This window comes from Mesoplodon mirus, assembly GCF_964341445.2.
Source record: "Mesoplodon mirus genome assembly, chromosome: 5".
Classification (NCBI taxonomy): domain Eukaryota; kingdom Metazoa; phylum Chordata; class Mammalia; order Artiodactyla; family Ziphiidae; genus Mesoplodon; species Mesoplodon mirus.
The window spans coordinates 90,229,267-90,248,070 of NC_138980.1; positions in this window are offsets into that span (position 1 = coordinate 90,229,267).

Below are 18,804 nucleotides of genomic sequence, written 5' to 3' on the forward strand. Positions count from 1 at the left end.
TTGAAAGTCCAGGCTTGGCCCTCTTTGCCTGGGCTGGGGGTCTACTCGGCAGGCCAAACAAAAGCCCAGCTGTCTTGATGGGACTTCTAATCACAGTTCAAACCCCTCTTGGCTGGCCCCAACTATCTGGTGATTGGATCAGGGACTGAGGCTGCCTGAGTCTGAAGGATGGATACTGCAAGAGCTGCCTCTGAAGGACTTAGAGAAGATAGAGGCTGAGTTTTGGGGATAACGTGGCTCCCTTAAATATCGTTTGCAGGTGCTCAGTTTGGTACAACTCTGTTACAAAACAGAGAAAGTTTTCCTCTTTGGAATGACCATCTTTTACCCTTTTCACACTGTCTTAGATGAAGAGGAAAATCTGATTGGTTCGCAGGGCACCTCACCCTTTCTCCCCACCCCTCCCATGATCATTTTCATGGGTTTGCTGGGCAGGTGGCTAGAGTTGAAAGCAGTCAGTCAGCATGACATATAGCACAAGGAATGGGTTCAAACAGTACTTTTGGCCTTGGCCTCATTAACCTCAGGCTTTCAGCAGTTGAGCCGAAGTCTCCACTTGGTAGGGGTAGTTGTGACAACTGCTGTAGCTCTGAAGAGGCAGAGGCAGTGTGCATGGCTCTGCTGTAACTGGGGAGGGGAGGGCTCAGGAAGGGGGCTGGGCTCAGGGGCAGGCTGAGCCACCCATCAGTGTTGTGTAAATAGCAGGACTTCACTGGGAGGTAACACGGAATCTGAAGTAACAAGAATTTTACCCTTGAATTTCTGAGGGGAGACGTCAGTCAGTTTGAAAATGTTTTTGGGTTCTGAGCAACAGCCTATCTTGAGAGTGACAAACGTACCTGGCTCAACTGAATATGATCGACATTTTTCTAAAGTCCTGTGATTCTTTGGCCGGTAATACCTGTGCGTAGGACCCGCACGGGCAACTCAACAGTGTGTGTGCGTCCTGTGAAACTCTCCAAAAGTGTTTAACATGACCTATAAATAATAAATAATGGTCAGCATAATGATGATACACTGAGGTGTGTTTACTGAACCTAAACTGATATATTACCCTGCTGAGGATGAAGCTTCCTGTTGGTTTGCTAAATTATTCTTTTTGTTATGTTTAAGATGCAGTGTTTAGTGATTTACTCCTCTTTGTAATGAGGCTGGGTGATTAGAGAAATCTTGCAGTGGCTCTGTTCTTCCCCTTTAATAGCATGCTTACAGGGAGTCTAAAGGTGACAGGCTGCTTACTGAGAGAGGAACATTTAGAGTTGGGTCAGAATATTTGTGCAAAGTGAAAAGAAATGTAAATCTTCTCCAGGGGTTACCATCAATAGTGTCTGTCTAAGATGCGCAGCAAAATTCCAATGGCTGGTCTACCTACCTTGAAACATGTTTGGGAAAATAGCTCTTCCAAATGCAGCTACCTAAAATTAGGTCAGGTGTCTCAAATTTCTGAAGTGTTGCTCTAGTGTAAGCTTTTAGAGGGCCAAATATGATGCTAGAGTGACGTTATCATCTTGGCCTCACCTACGGAGATCTCATTTTCGGAAGGCATGTCTATTTTTTGTCTCTGCTGCTACAGATCACCTACAGCATTTCCTTCAGAGTTGGACTTACACATGGAGGCTGTCCTTTGCATGGCAAAAGACATCCCGAATGCAGTCAAGGTTCGATTGAAATTTTCAATAACTTTCTATATCTGCTTCCTTTTTCCATGTATGATATATCATGGAAGAGTGTCAACTTACAAGGTACTTGGCATAGATCAGCTTTTGGGAAGCCTGTTTTCTTAGTGATTATATTTAACAACTTTGATAGCCTAGTAATTTTAGTCTTAAAGATGCACTTTTGTATTATCTGGGTAGTTTGCTCCTAGGATTAAAAAAGAGGGCACTTTATTGGGCATCAAGGGACATACCTGAATTAGTGGACCTGAGAGTTCTTGTGAAATTTTAATGGGAATCGTCAGCATGTTTGCTCATGAGAAAGATGGGAAATACAGTATGGTGAATCAAAACCATGTGGTAGTTTTCATTTTAATGTTCCCAGACACATAGCTCCAATATTTTTAAATTTATGCTCTTCCCAGATCTTACTTTCCCTTGGTATAACTCCAGCATTTTGGGAAAAGTCACTTATGTTAAAGGTGACATTGCTTCCTCTTTTGGAACATGCATTTGGCAAGGAATTCATTAGCTAGACAGGTGTTTATGTCACTGTCAAATTGCAATTGCTATTTTTTTGTTCGTTTCTGCCTATGGGAATAACACAGCTATTAGATGTTAATAAGAAGCAAATAACTTTCTACGACCTTTTCTAAGTTTAGGTGCCTGAAAGAAACAGCAGCCATTATTTGAAAGGTTGCTTACTATTATTGTTTTCTCTCTATAAGTTTAAAATGACATGCGCCTGGAGGTAACCTGGGATACGTATGCTTGGAGACTAGTTGAAAGAGTATAAAATCAAGTGTATAAAATCAATGCAGGAGGCAGTTGGGAGCCTCTCATGAGAAGTAAAAATATCAAATAACACATAAAAGACTTGATTGTTGTTGTATAATTATATATAGAGGATGGGAAAGGAAAAAAGGGTAAGGAGACTACATTAGCAAGAATGGAGAAGTTTACACTGGAAAAATTTATGCACAAGTAAAAATGACATGGATGGAGGCTGAAACAAAGGGAAATAGAGGGACACATTTAAGTGCTATCATTCAGCAGAACTTGGCATTGGTTAGGCTAGTTCTGCAGGCAAAATAATCAAGATCATCTCCAAGGTTAAGACATTAGGGAACAAACTGGAAATGCCAGTTATTAGGGATAAGATCAGAAGATGGATAATAAGGGAACAAGCTGTTACTAATTATAAATGGTAGTAAAACATTGGAAGGGAAAATCCAGAAAGTTAGAGCTGAAGGAAGCTTAGTAATCATTCAGAACGCTCATCCCAGAGAGGAGACTGGAGAACAGCAAAGGTCAATGAGTTGGCCAGTTAGTGAGACACCTGGGACTACTACCCGTGCTTCTTAGTTTGTGTTTTATCCCAAAGTGCTTTGTCAATGCCTCATGGAAAAATAAATGAGAGAGAAGCATATACTAATTTTGGGGGCACCCATGTTACAGGCCAAAATAGAAGCCAGGATTGCATGTATAAGCTGGACACCAATGGTTTGAGTATGAAGCAGCGTCCAGGAATAGATGCTTTAGAACCAAGTGTATAAGATGGAATATATGATGGAAAGGACATTTGAAAGGACAGTAAGCCAAAACTCCAATTGTGAGGCTGTGCAACTGCAGTTCTTAGGTGTTTGGGAGTTCCTGGGGACCTTAAGTGTGAGGTGGAGCTCAGGATTTGGGGCAGGGGTACAGGTATGCGGGCTAATACTGAAGGTGCTCCATGTAGCTGTAACATACCTAAGAATCTTAAAATGGTCCCGTGAGGCCTCTCCCACCCCGGACCCGCCAAGTCTGGCCAATATATTAGAGTGTTAGGTCAGATGTATCTGTTGCCTTGGTTACTCTGACTGGAGATTTAGAAATCAGCCTGGTGAACTTGGGGAGTCTCACTGAGCCATCAGGTAATACCAGAGAAGACTCTGGGGCCTTAGTTAATTCCTTGTGCTGGTCAGAAGCCAAGCCTGGTTACTTTGAGAGTTGGAGGTCTTCTCAGGGGGAAGTGGGGATGCTAACTATAGTTAATAGGCAGTGACTCCAAGGGTTGACCTTGACTCTTCAGGGATGACGTTGGGCAGTCGGTGTCTACAGAGTTGCAGAGCGTCTCCTGGGGCCTCACATAAAAGTTTCCCTGTGAGCTGTTGCTGAGGGGAGCTTCCAGCTCTGCTTAGCAGTTCTCAACCAGCTTCTCTAGGCTGGGCCCCCATGCTTTATCTGAGACTGGCTTATAAGTGCACAGCTCAGTTATGTGTAGGAGGCTCAGGGAGCACATTAGGGTTGGTTTCAGAGGGCTTACTAATGAAATGATTTCAATGATAGTATAGCCCAGTGGTTAAGAGCATTCAGACTTGACTCTGACACCTTAGTTCTATGATCTTGGGCAAGTTGTTTTACCTTGCTGAACTGCAGTTTCATCATCTGTAAAATGGGCCTAATAAAAATGCCTGTAAAATTGGGTTTTAAGGATGATTAAATGAGATACTGTATATGAGGTGCTTAACCTTGTGCCTAGCTTATGGGAGGCATTCCTTCAGTGTCAGGTGTTACTATTGTGACTCCTGCTGAATGAAGGGTCTGGACTGTAGTTTGAAGAGTCCTTTGGAATTCTCAGTCCTGGCGTGCTCTGCATCTTCAACCAGCAAGCCATCTGGCCTCTCAGGATATAGTAGGAAAAACTTCCCTGGGCCTAAAGGAAACCCACTGGCTCAAGTATCCATGAATTTCAGAAGGAAGAAAGAACATGGAAGTAAGAGATGAGCTCAGCACAACCTCCCCTCACCCCCAGAAGAATGGGGTCTGTGTGTGTTTTGCAAGGATCTGAACCCTGGAGTTAACTGGTCCCCAACATTAAATCACCATGAGCTTCAAGGGTGGGGATTTCTGGGTCTAAGTACTAATAGGAACAAAAGTATTTGGATGTTTGGGAGAGGTTTAGGAAATGGCCTAGCTTCAATGGCACAAAGGCAAGAGTCAGAGTCCACATGAAGTGCTTGTGGCAGTGGAAATAGTGGGCTTCAGTAATGGCTAGGAAGTAGACGGCTTCACTTATTGGGGAAACCCAAGGCCAAGGTCCTGACATTCTAAGAGATGACTAGAAGTGAATTCCTCCTACGTTTGGCTACAGTCTCCAGAGACTTAGACCATTGGGACGATGATGGGTGGTGCCAGGCCTGGTTGGTGGGGCAGGTGTGCCATTATCAGGGAGCCCTGCAGGGTCCAGGGGGCCCTGAACAAACAGAGAGCTCCTGTTGGCCATGGAGGTGTGAAGAGTAACAGCAGTGACCAGTAACGGTGCCTTCTATTTGCCTGACACTTTGCAAAGAGCTTCATGTTGAGGCATAAAATATCTGATCATTTTACTAATGGACATGAGTTTCTTTTACAAAAGGAATTGTATGTATGTATTAAATGCTTTGTCAAGGGTTTAGGGACAGGAGACAAGGCCCAAAGGGAATGCATTTTAAAGAGACAGACAACTGTACTATTTTACATCAATGGACATAAATTAGGGGATGGTAGGAGAGAAGAAATATGAGCTGGGACAGAGGGGGCAGGACAGAAATAAGGCTTCGAACCACATCTTGGGCACCAAATGCCTGTCTTGTTAAATAGGGCCCAGGAGACACTGGAAACGTATCTCGTATTTAATTTTAAGTTGTTTTTCTTGGTGTGTTGTAGTCCCCCTCCTTTTTCTCAACTTTCAATAACGTCTGCAACTTACCCGACAGCCCTGGTAAGCGTGTGCGAGCTGTGTGCAAGACAAAGGAAATGACCTGGATCTGCTGGCTGGGTTGATGTGGAGAGGAACCCACAGCTGGGGATCGCCCCTCAGGTGCTCTGTGCCCGTGCGGGTGCCAGTTAAGAGAAGTCCCGGTTCCTTAGAGATTTCATTTGTTCACCAATTTAATGTGGAGAAAGAGACCTTTTAAACACTAAAATAAAAATAATTTCTTTGACAGAATTCTATACCGTGGCCAGTTTTCTCAGGGACCTCATCAGACAGAAACTCAGGTGAGGAAGACATTGAGAACTCACTGTCCATTGTTAGGACAGGCTGATGGATTCTGTCACTGCTTTGAGAGGGGTTCTGTTCTGGTGACTATTCTGCAGTGAATCATCGTGTCTCGAGGGATCTTACAACCCCATCGGCATTTTCCTCCCAGAGATCACAATTACCCTCCTTCTATTATCATGTATATAGTCCAGAAGCAAATTATTTTACATCTCAGAGTTCTCAGAGATTGTAATACAAAGTCATACCACATTCAGTATAACAGTTTCAGATCTTTCTAGTTTATGTATTTTCTTGCAGGGGATGGGGGAGGTTGGCATTCCACACCAGTTACTCCTTTATATCTTCCAGCACATTTTGGACAACCCTCTTTGGGTTTTAAGAGTCACTGCCAAATGTCAGCCTTTCCAAATCTCCGGATAAAGCTAAGCCTCTCCTTCCTCTCCTTTGCAGTCCATTCATGATCCAATCCAGTTCTCCACTTAAATGACATCTCTAGTGGTTTGTAAGCTCTGCTGCTATGAAAAATAGTGAGAAATTCCATATTAGCTCATGCATCCTTACAGATACTTTTCCTAGTAAAAAAAAAGCTTTTCATTCTAGCATACAAACTAAAAAGCCTTAAAAGTATAAACTATATATAGTTTTAATATATAACTGCTTTTTTATCTTCCTTTCACTTCCAGCTATAATGTGTTTCTCTTTGATTGGCTATCTATGTTTTAAATATTGGGTTTCCAATATTTAAATAAATAGCCAAATAAATATTGGCTATTTATGTTTTATCTATGCTCTTCTATGTTTTAAACATCGAATTCCTCATACAAAGCTTAAAAAGCAATGTGCTGACAAATTATTGGCTTCTTTTTTCTTTTGACCCCTTGGTTCTAATTTTCTTTCCATTAGATTCCTATCCAACAATCATCAGCAGCATCAGGATATTTAGCCTTTAATATGAATGATCTTTGAACACTAGAGGCCTTCAGAGTAACCCCCACTGATAAATTTGCTTCTGAAAAAATATTCTAAAATTTGTTTAAAAAAATTTTTTAAACATCTTTATTGGAGTATAATTGCTTTACAATGGTGTGTTAGTTTCTGCTTTATAACAAAGTGAATCAGTTATACATATACATACATCCCCATATCCCCTCCCTCTTGTGTCTCCTCCCTCCCACCCTCCCTATCCCACCCCTCTAGGTGGTCACAAAGCACCGAGCTGATCTCCCTGTACTATGCGGCTGCTTCTCTCTAGCTATTGGTTTTACATTTGGTAGTGTATATATGTCCATGCCTAACATTTTTAAAAATTTGTTTTTAAGTAATATGTTCATATCATTTTGAAAAAGACATCAAAATCCTTATTAATGTATAATATTGATTTTTTTCTAGAGTTAAGACTAACAACGTGTTTCAATAAGTAGAATATGCAGGAGGACAATACAGAAGTCACTATTATTTCTGAGGACAAGATGGCTATCATTTATTTTTAAAATAAAAACACCTCCTAGCATATTCTTTCACAAAAACAAATGTTAGATTTTCTTAAACCCATAGTTTGTGGACCCTGGTGGACACGTCCCCTTGGCCGCAGCTCTTTAGTGGGTGGGATGGGCAAGGCCAGGGAAGGGCCAGAGCAGCGTTCTCTGAGCGACGCCCAGGGCAAATGTCCACCTGTGCAGAGTTCAAGGGCTGCCCTGTGTCAGAGGTGGAGGCTGGGCAGTCACACCCAAGAGATCCAGTAATATATGAGGATGGAGCTATCAACTCTACGGTGGCTAGATTTTAATCTATGAGGATCCCTGGTCCTGATGGATCTTGAGTTTCCTTTCACTGTGAAACAAACAAACAAAAAAGGTAATTAACTCTAACCAATAATAATATGGGGTCACACTTTCATGTTCTGGAATAACTCCCAAGAGGGTCCTCAAAGAGAAAAGGTGTTGTAAACACATTTTATTTATCTATTTTTGTAAAGTGTTACATGATCCCAGTACAAAACTCAAAAGTTACAAAAAATATTCAGTGAAAAATGTCTTTCTTATACTCCTAGCCCAGCCATCCAGTTATTTCCAAAGGCAGCCATCGTTACCAGTTTTGTGTGTAACTTTTTAAAAAATATTTATTTATTTTCTTTATCATTATTATTATTATTTTTGGCTGCGTTGGGTCTTAGTTGAGGCACATGGGATCTTTTTTGAGGCATGTGGGATCTTCTTTGTTACGGCACGCGGTCTGCTTGGGTTTCTTTCTAGTTGCGGCGTGTGGGTTTTCTCTCTCTGGTTGTGCTGCAGGGGCTCCAGGGCGCATGCGTTCTCTAGTTGTGGTGCACAGGTTCCAGAGCGCGTGGGCTCTGTAGTTTGCGGCACATGGGCTCTAGTTGAGGTGCATGAGCTCAGTAGTTGTGGCGCATGGGCTTAGCTGCCCCACAGCATGTGGGATCTTAGTTCCTCGACCAGGGATTGAACCTGCATCCCCTGCATTGGAAGGCAGATTCTTTAGCACTGGATCACAAGGGAAGTCCCTGTGTATCTTTATAGAGGTGGTTTTATGCATTTACCACACACATATATGTGTGTATAGATAGATAGATAGATATAGATATTATTATGCATCTTGTCTTTTCCCCACTTAGATAACTTCGAGATTCCATACCATATTGGTACATTTAGAGTTGCCACAGAAAATGATATTTTTGTTTTCTGTCCTCTGTTTTTCCTGATAGTTGAATAGCTGTAAAGATTTAAGAAAGAGGATTTTACAATCTGCCCCAAAATCTATAAAACTTTTGCCTCATATTTTCCGTATTTCTTCTCCAAGCACTACCTTCTGAAGATTTAATATAAAATTTGAGAGTTAGAAATTCAAGAGCATCTCATCCAGAGCCAGATTTAGATTCAATTTCTAGTTGTGGTTTTCACTAAGTAGATGAAATGCATAGACAATCAAAGATAAAAACCGAGTAGAAAATTGATACAGCTACTATGGAGAACAGTATGGAGGTTCCTTAAAAAACTAAAAATAGAACTACCATACGACCTAGCAATCCCACTACTGGGCATATACCCTGAGAAAACCATAATTCAAAAAGAGTCATGTACCAAAATGTTCATTGCAGCTTGATTTACAATAGCCAGGACATGGAAGCAACCTAAGTGTCCATCATCAAATGAATGGATAAAGAAGATGTGGCACATATATACAATGGAATATTACTCAGCCATAAAAAGAAGCGAAATTGAGTTATTTGTAGTGAGGTGGATGGACCTAGAGTCTGTCATACAGAGTGAAGTAACTCAGAAAGAGAAAAACAAATACTGTATGCTAACACATATATATGGAATCTAAGAAAAAAATAAAAATAAAAAAAAAGGTCATGAAGAACCTAAGGGTAAGATGGGAATAAAGACACAGACCTACTAGAGCATGGACTTGAGGATATGGGGAGGGGGAAGGGTAAGCTGTGACAAAGTGAGAGAGTGGCGTGGACATATATACACTACCAAACGTAAAATAGATAGCTAGTGGGAAGTAGCCGCATAGCACAGGGAGATCAGCTAGGTGGTTTGTGACCACCTAGAGGGGTGGGATAGGGAGGGTGGGAGGGAGGGAGACGCAAGAGGGAAGAGATATGGGAACATATGTATATGTATAACTGATTCATTTTGTTATAAAGCAGAAACTAACACACCATTGTAAAGCAATTATACTCCAATAAAGATGTTAAAAAAAAAGAAGAGTAGATTTTCCATTGAGACTTGTGATGGAAGATACTCCATCAGAATTTCCCCACTATCCCTGATGATAAGAATCAACTGAGACAATTCATAAATCAACAGTTTCCCAGGCTTCTCCTAGCTTAGGAAATCTCATTCAGCGGGTCTGGAGTCGGGGCTGGAGATTTGTAGCTGTAACAAGTATATTTAAATTTACTACATTAGTTAACTATTACCTCAAAATCCCTCACAACTTCATGGCTTAAAACAACCATCATCAGATATTATCTCTTATGATTTTTGTGGGTCAGTTTCTCAGATGGGGCACAGTGCAGGTGGCTAGTCTCTTATTCATGATGTCTGGGGACTCAGCTGGAAGACTCAGTTTGGGACAGGAAGCACTGAAGGCTGTTCACTCACAGGTAGTTGATGCTGGTTGTCAGCTGAGCACCTAAAAGGAACTGTCAGCAAGAACACCCACACATGACCTCTCTGTGTGGCCTGGGCTTCCTCACAATATGGTGTCTCTGTCTCAAGGACTATTATCCTCAGAGAAAGGGAGAGGAAATGCAGCAGAAGCTGTATCCTTAGTATGTCCTAGCCTCAGAAATTTACATAGTATTACTTTGACCATGTATACTTCCCCACTGATTGGGGCAGTGACTTCCTCCCCTCTCTCTTCCCTCAATTCAAGGAACAAAACGTAGACCTCACCTCCTGGTGGGGGGAGTTCACTCAGTAAAAAGAGCCTGTGGGGTGGGATAATGGCCAAAGATGGCCAATCTTTGGAGACTACTCTGTTCAGGGCACTCGATGGCCACAACAATTCATATTTCTCCATGTGTAGAATACATGCATCCCCTCCCCTGAGACCCCCCAAGCCTCATCCCATTACAGCATCTGGCTCAGGATTGGGGACTAGAGGGTGGACTGTGGTAGGTGGCTTCCAAGATTGTCTGTCCTCATGAGCCTCATGTCACCCGGTATTCATGCCTTTGTGAGATCTCCCACATTGGGTCTGGCTGACCCACATGATGGAAGGAATACAGCAGAATGGACGGTGTGTGACTTCTAAGGGCAGGTTGTAAAAGGCATTGCAGCTTCTGCTTGGTCTCCTGTTGCTCGATCTTGGGGAGGCTAGCCCCCATACTGTGAGGATACCCAACAGCCCTATGGAGAGGCCCACATGGAGAGAAACCAAGTCTTTCCAACAACAGCCAGCTCTAATTTGCCAGCCTTGTGAGTGAGCCACCTTGGAAGCAGCACCTCTGTCCCCAGTCTGGCCTTCCAATGACAGCAGCCCCAGTGGACATCTGCCTACAACCCTTTGAGAGACTCTGAGTCAGAACTGCCAGCTGAACTTCTTCTGAATTCTTGTCCCTTAAGCCACTGAGTTTTGAGGTGATTTGTTTCACAGCATTAAATAACTAATACAGCTCCCCAGGTAAATCTCATCTTCAGTAAAATTTGAGAACACTGGCTGAAGACTTTACTGGTTATGCAGATAGAGTTCCAGGCAGAGGCAGGGAGGTACACCTTTCATCATTGTAAACAATCTTGTTAGAAGTAAACTGTGTCCATCTGAAGTGGAAATAAGAGTTCTCTTTCTCATTTTTGAGGTATGTCATGGAAAAGGATGAAGAGAAGTAGGAAGATGTAACTTGTAACATATTCAAGTATTTTGGAAAAAACAATTCTGGACAGCAGGTCCTTCAGGTAGAAAGCTCCATGATGGGCAACTTTATCCTCAGATTTTTTTTTTTTTTTTTTTTTTTTTTGTGGTACGCAGGCCTCTCACTGTTGTGGCCTTTCCTGTTGTGGATCACAGGCTCCGGACGCGCAGGCCTAGCGGCCATGGCTCACGGGTCCAGCTGCTCCGCAGCATGTATCCTCCCGGACCGGGGCACGAACCCGCGTCCCCTGCATCGGCAGGCAGACTCCCAACCACTGCGCCACCAGGGAGGCCCAATATCCTCAGATTTTGATTTGAGTTTGTATATGTCTTGGCAGGTGTTAGCTCTGGATCCTGTCAGGAGCAGAACTCTAGAACACCATGTTTAATTCTGTTTCTCCTGAGATTAGGTCCCATGCAAATAATAGTTTCCACCCCTGTTGTTCTTTCTGTACGCTGCGTGTCAGTTAGTAATTATTTTCCCAGGGAAAGTCTATCAGGATGATTCAGCTCTTCATGTCCCTTTAATCTGCCAAGCAGTGGGGCTGTAAGTGTGTTTTTGAAGGAGTGGAAACCACCTTCCTGTGAGAGAGTTTACCGTGATATCAGCTACAAAATATGTCGCCAATGTTGTAGGTCAGCAACGTTTTAACATACCAAATGATTCTTAAATATTCCATGATTTTTTTCCTTTGGAAAAGGAGAACTGAAATGTTGGCCATGATATTTTCCTACAGTAGGAATAATATTTTAAGTTTAAAAAGGTAGAGTAAATTAAAATTTAAAAGATAGAATAAATAGAAAAAATTTCCCAGAGGTAGTGGGAGAACTAAAGAAGTAGGTTTGAAAACCAAAGAGTAAACTAAATATAACACTTGCATCAGCCATTAGCTTTGTCTTTTTTATCTGCAGACTTTGTGCTCTTTACTGCTGCCTAACATCCATTCTGTTAGGGTTCATGTTAGTGAGCACCCAGCCCGTGTGATGCTGGAGGGCTCATGGCTCTTTAGGACATGCTCCATGACATCAAGTAGCTGAGGCTCATGAAGAAGAAATAGAGACACACACAGAGATGTGTATGATATGAGCTCCTAGGTGACATAAATGATAAATGATTGCTCTGATATCCAAAAAGGAGACTGCTTGAAAGTTGACCCTTAAATAATAGCTAAGAGTTTTGCAAGTTGTGAAAATAATACATATTTATTATAGAAAATCAAACCAATACAAATAAGCAAATGGAAGAAGAAAATCTGTTGTTTGATCACATGGAAATAACCAGTTAACAGTAAAGTGTATAATCTTTTACTCTTTATCTATCTGGTATCTAGATGTTATCAGTATATTCATTACATTTAAAAAATAAAATAGGGATTACATTATATACATTCTGTCATTTTTTTCTTAATATATAGACAGCGTATTTCTACATCATTAAATATCTCTCCATAACATTTAAAAATGACTGCATATCTTATTGTCAGGAGGACAATACAAGTATATTGTTAAAAGGTTCATATACCTTACATGAAGTTGTATAAGATCACTGGAAGGTACGTTCTACAAACCCTAAAGCAACCACTAAAATTAGCCAAGTAAAGGAGCTATTATAGAATCATAAAATAATTAATTACAAGAATCAGAAAAAGAGGAAAAGAAAACAAAGCACAGACGAAACAAATGAAAAACAAATAGCAAGATGATAGATTCAAACTTAACCATATCAGTGATCACATTAAGTGTAAATGGTCTAAATAACATAATGAAGAAGAAAATATTGCCATATTGTATAAAAAAGTAAGATGGAACTTACTTTTATATCCTGCCTGCAAGAAGCACATTGCAATATATGGACACAAATAGCTTAAAGTAAATAATGGAAAAAGATTTCTGTTCTAACACTAACCAAAAGAAAGCTGGAGTGGTTATATTAATATCAGACAAAGTAGATATTAGAGCAAAGAATGTTACCAGGGTAAAAGAAGGTCATTTCTTAAACTTAGAGGTTGACTCATCAAGGGGAGATCCTAACTTATCTGGCTTAAATAATGAGGACACATGATCTCACATGACAGGGAATGCTGAGGTATCTGGATCCAGGGTTGGCTAGTTCAACAGCTCAAAGACATCAAAGACTCAAGTTATTTCTGCATTTTTGCTCTGCTATCCCCAGAATGTCAACTTGGTCCTTAGACTGGCCTCCCTCATAAAGGCAAGATGGCTGCCATCATTCTAGGAGTTGCATCCAGAGGAAGAAAAGGAAACTCTTTTTTTCCCAATTGCCCTCAGCAGACTTTTCCTTAACTGTCATTTATCAACACTGGGTCAACACTTGTGCACCTGTAAACTAAACCAAACTCTGGCAAAGGGAACGGTATTAGTAATTGGCTTAGACCAGCATTTAGCAAATTTTTTCTGTAAAGGGTCAGATGGCAAATATTATAGTTTTGCAGGCCATATGGTTTCTGTTGCAACTACTCAGTTCTGCAGTTGTAGCACAAAAACATTGATAGATGATACGTAAATGATAACATGGTTGTAGTACATTTTTATATACAGAAACAGCCAGTGAGCTGGATTTGGCTTAAGAGCCATTGTTTGCTGGCTCTTGACTTAAACTAATCAGCTGGAGTGGAGACAGGGCTACCTTCCTTGGGGGTTTGATAGTTAAACAAAATTAGTGTTCTCTAGGCTAGGAAGTTGGAAGGAATGGCTGTTGGGTAAGCAATCATCAGTATCTGTCACATACTGTCTTTTCCACAGTCCCTGTAGTTATTCGGTGCTCAGTAAACACCAGCTGGATGAATGGTGAGTGACATATGCAAGAGGAGGGTGAATGAGCACCTCTACAGACAGACCTAAGTTTTATAGGGAGTTGTTTCCACATTCTCACCTCTTTGCCCCAGGGCCTTGCACACCCTTGAGATGAGATTCGTTCTCCTTACAGCTGTTGCATGATGCAACTTGGGTAAGCTGGAAGGCAACCAGGTGAGGCAGAGAGATCATGGTGCTGAAGCGACATCCCCGCTCCTCCAAGATGACATCCTTGCCTCCCTCAGGTCCCTGACATCAAAGCTTCCCAATGGCAGCCTTACAAATAATAAATTAAACGGGGAAAGATCAAGCATGGCCTCACATGGCTGAAAGGTTGAATTATGATGTTATGAAGCAGAAGAAAGAGAGCCCCTCCCCCTTTTAAACCTAGAGTTATAGTTCTTCTTCCCTTGGCTAGTGAACACACTTCTGTTACTTCTGCAAATGCATTCTTTCTGTACTGAATGTGTACATGCTGTGAAAATATGTGGGTGCCTGCTAGAGATTCATTTCCCCAAAACACCTAGCAATTGGGGGAGTCATGTCACCCCATGTAATTGCAGGTTTGGGGCACCCTTCCTGCAGCTATCCAGGAGTTATCATATTCATGACCCATTTGTTGTTAATCCATCCAGGATCCTGGGGAATTCTGAGTGAGGGAGGCACTTTTCTCACGTAGTGACAAATCGGTAGTTGGGTAAATGATTTTGTTACTGGGATGAATTCTAGGAAAGGAAACCTCAGCGTTGATTATAAAAATAGTTTGTTTATAGAAGTAAGAGCTTTCAGGAGTGTTGCCTTTAATTTAACAGAAAGAGAAAAATTCCAAACATACAGAAGGTGGCAAGTCCACCTCCATGCCCCTTTCCTCTCAGTGCAAGGACATTTGTAGTAAGATGCAATTAAGATGTGGGGAACACAGTGAGCTCAGCTTTTTGGGTTCCAAATCTCTGCTCTGTTATTCACTAGCTTTATGACTTTGGTCAAGCTGATCAAGCTCTCCGAGCCTCTATTTATTTAACTTCAAAATGGGTATGATAATAGCACCTACCTCATGGAGGTACAATGAAAAGAGTCCATCCATGTAAAGTGCAAAGGAAGGGAAAGTGACTGAGATGTTAGAAAGAGGTACAGGGACCATCCTATGGCAACAGGGCAGGGAGGGCCAGAAACCATGCTCTGGGGGTTATGCTTTCTTGTTCTTGCTCTGTATGCATCCCAGCCTGACTTTTCTTAATTGGCCTCCTGGGAACATGGGATTTTCTAAACAGAGAAAAAAATGCAAAGTATTTCCTGGGCAGTCCAGCTCAGGAAGTAAACAAAGGTGTGGACAATTTGCCCACTTGTTTGATGAGGTCGATAGAACTGGGATTCCAGGCGGAGCAAAAGTGTGTTCCCACTCTGGCTGTCTGAGTCGAGGCCTTCTGTGTCAGGCTTTTAAAGATTTTGTTTGCTTTTCCATTTTCTCTTCTCAAAGTTGAGCCAGCTCAGAAAAAACAAATTCCTAATCCGTGTTTTAACCTAGTGTAAACATTGGTTTTCTCAGACAACAGTAGGAAATACCAGCCAATCTGGGGAAAGTTTTAAAGCAGACCATCAGCACTATTGTGAAATATTTTACAGAATATTAAATTCTATGAATATGATAATAATCCATATTCACATTCTACTTGAGTCTTTTAATTTCAACTATCTACTTAAAACTATAAAGTTAAATTTACATAAATATGTGTTCAGTTCCCTGAATACGTGTTTTTCTTCAAATCGTCAATAGAATGACTATTTTCACCACTTTTCCCATATTAGATTGATATATTTATCATAACGCAGGCTTTCAGGACATCACATGTGGTTGTTTTTCTAAAATCTTGTTCTCACAGCTTCTTGAGTTAGTGTTGCTTCAGTTCACGGCAGCCAAGGTGGTTAGAATCACTGTCTCCAAAGTTGTTGAGATAGTATTCTCTGTCCTTTCCAAAAATAATAATAACTAAAGGAGTTTAGTGTGGTTCCTGGTGCCAGCAGATGTTTTCTGTATTCCGTCAGTTACCTTTAATTCTGTATTTTCCTTCTTTTATGTTTACTGATTGAAGATTGAAGTACATTTCATATATGAGTTTCTGTCACTTTAAACATGGTTTATACGTGCAGGGCACATGACAGAGAAGAGAGACTGAAGCCTTAGGGAAGAAGGCCTGCGTGCCAAGGCCAACGCCCACTGTCTATTCGTGGCCTGATCTTGAGAAAGTCACTTTGTGTGTCTCAGTTTTATCTGTAAAGTGAAAATAATTTTAACTTCCATACTGTGGATTAGTTGAGAGTATTAAGTTAAAATCCTTATATGAAACTGCTTGTATTTGTTTGGCTACATTGGGCTCAGTTTCTTAGTGATCTTTGCTAGTTATCTGTCTAGTAACCCAAAGTGCCCGTTGCTTAACTCAATACTTCCTCACAGCAGCAAGAAAAAATTTCTACCCAAAGGATTTGGGTTTCCTGCTCCCAAGGCTGTGATCTCTAATACCTCCGTCACTGCTCAGATATTCATTTAAATTGCAGGAATTCTGCTTAGGTTCTCTCTGTCTCTCTATTTTCTTTTCTTTCTCCTGGTTTTTAAATTATTATATATATATATATATATATATACACATATCATATGTATATGCAACTCAGGGTGCTCCTGCATAGGAGAGGGTGGGGCTGCTACCCAGGGCAGCCTGGAGTTCATAAGGAAGTTGGCCCTAAGAGGAGCCTGGATCACGGGCTAGGGCCTGTGGGTTCCCAGAAGGGCTGTTCTAAAGAATGATAATAAGGAAGGCACAACTTAGATTCAGAGGAAGGGAGATATATATATATATATATATTTAACAACCTCAGGATAGCTTTTGTAATTTCAGAATTAAAAGAACAATTCCCTCTTTCATGGAGTCTTTTCCTTGAGGGAAGACTTTAGTTAGAAACTGACCAAATCCAGAATAAGTCTTTCTTTTGATCAATTTCCACATGTCACTTAGTTCCTGATGTAACAGTGACATCTTGTTCAATCTGAATAAGCGGCTGTGCAGAAGAGGAAATTGCAAAAGGAACACGAATCACTATTATGCCTTTCACTAATTTATGCATGCAGGGCTCATTTCCTCCAACAGAGTCCGGGATTAGAAGTGATGGATGCCTCCCAGGGGCCCCAATCCATCATTAGTCGGAATACTCCGCCACCTCCTCAAGGAAGAGCCTGATTCTTTGAGATGCTTTTTTCTCTCCTTACTTTCTTTACTATTTCTTGCTTGCAAGGATTATCTTTCTTCAGTAACCTGGGCTTTAGTGTGACCCTGAATAAGGAAATCATTCATTCGTGAATGCATGTATCCATTCATTTATTTACTCAATAAAAATGCATTGAAAATCTACTTTGTGCTAGCCCTTCTACTATGCACTGAAAATAGAAATGTGAAGAAAAATTAGTTCTAGCCCTCAGGATTTCCAGTTTTAAAGAGGCACTGAAGAGATAAACCAGACAACGCTTATGATGGACTGAATGCTTGAAGAGAAAGACTGTCTTTATACTATTGCTGTGGGAGAATAGTAATAGCTAATCTTTTAAAATTTTTACCATGTGCCAGGCACTGTTCTAAGCACTTGATATGTTTTAACTCACTTAATCCACACAACAACCTTATGAGGCAGATACAGTGTGTCTACTTTTATAGTTGAGAAAATCAGGTACCCAGAATTTAAGCAATTTGTCCAGTTTTTTAAGGAAAGGGTGGCTGAGGGAAATGAGTCCCTGCTGCTGATATTGGTTAATGTGTTGTGATTAGATAGATAACACTGTTGTGGTTTGGGCACAGGGCTTCCCTTAAAAGGCATGGATATTTACCCTGGTGCTCATTTGGGGAGGTGTCAATGTCCCGAAGGAAGGCAGAGCTTAGATTCAAAGGAAGGGATATTCCTGCCTTTCCATGGGTCACTCTTTTTTTTTTTTTAAACATCTTTATTGGAGTATAATTGCTTTACAGTGTTGTGTTAGTTTCTGCTGTATAACAAAGTGAATCAGCTATATGAATACTTATATCCCCATATCCCCTCCCTCTTGGGTCTCCCTCCCACCTTCCCTATCCCACCCATCTAGGCGGTCACAAAGCACCGAGCTGATCTCCCTGTGCTATGCAGCTGCTTCCCATGGGTCACTCTTTTGTGGTTGGACTCATCCATGCCCAGATACAACTCAGGGTGCTCCTGCATAGGAGAGGGTGGGGCTGCTACCCAGGGCAGCGTGGGAGTCCATCAGGAAGTCGGCCCTAAGAGGAACCTGGATCACGGGTTAGGGCCTGTGGGTTCCCAGAAGAGCTGTTCTAAAGAATGATAATAATTGTGATCGCCACATTTGGGCCAATCAAGTTCATCATCATGATAATAGCTAATACTTATCGAGTACTTCTCCAGCAGACAGTGCTGTTCAGTGCTTTGACTATATTAGTTCCAGTCTTCTAGCCATGCAATGAGATGGGTGTTATTTGCATTTACAGGTGAGAATACTGAGGAGTAGATAAGCTCAGTCATTCGTTCAGGATTCCACTAGCAAGTTTGCCCCAAGGAATTGGGGAAAAGGCTTGTGGTCATGCTTGGGTCAGGAGAATTAAGGGGAGGGCAGGGCCTTCATGCCAGGGGGGATGCTGGCAGCAGTGGCCCAGGCCCGCAGTAGTGACCAGAGACTGTGGACGTCAGCTGGAGGCGGGCCTTGGAGCTGGCACAGTGAGGAGCATGGAGGTGGCGGCAGTGGCACAGGCATTGGCCCTCTTGTGGTGATGAACGAGACACTGGAGCAGAGGAGGGGAGGCGGGCAGCTGTGGCAAGGACGTGCTCACATCATATACTTGCCGGGACCCCCGGATAGAAGGAAAGGAAAGGGGAGGTCCTAAAAGAATATAGGAG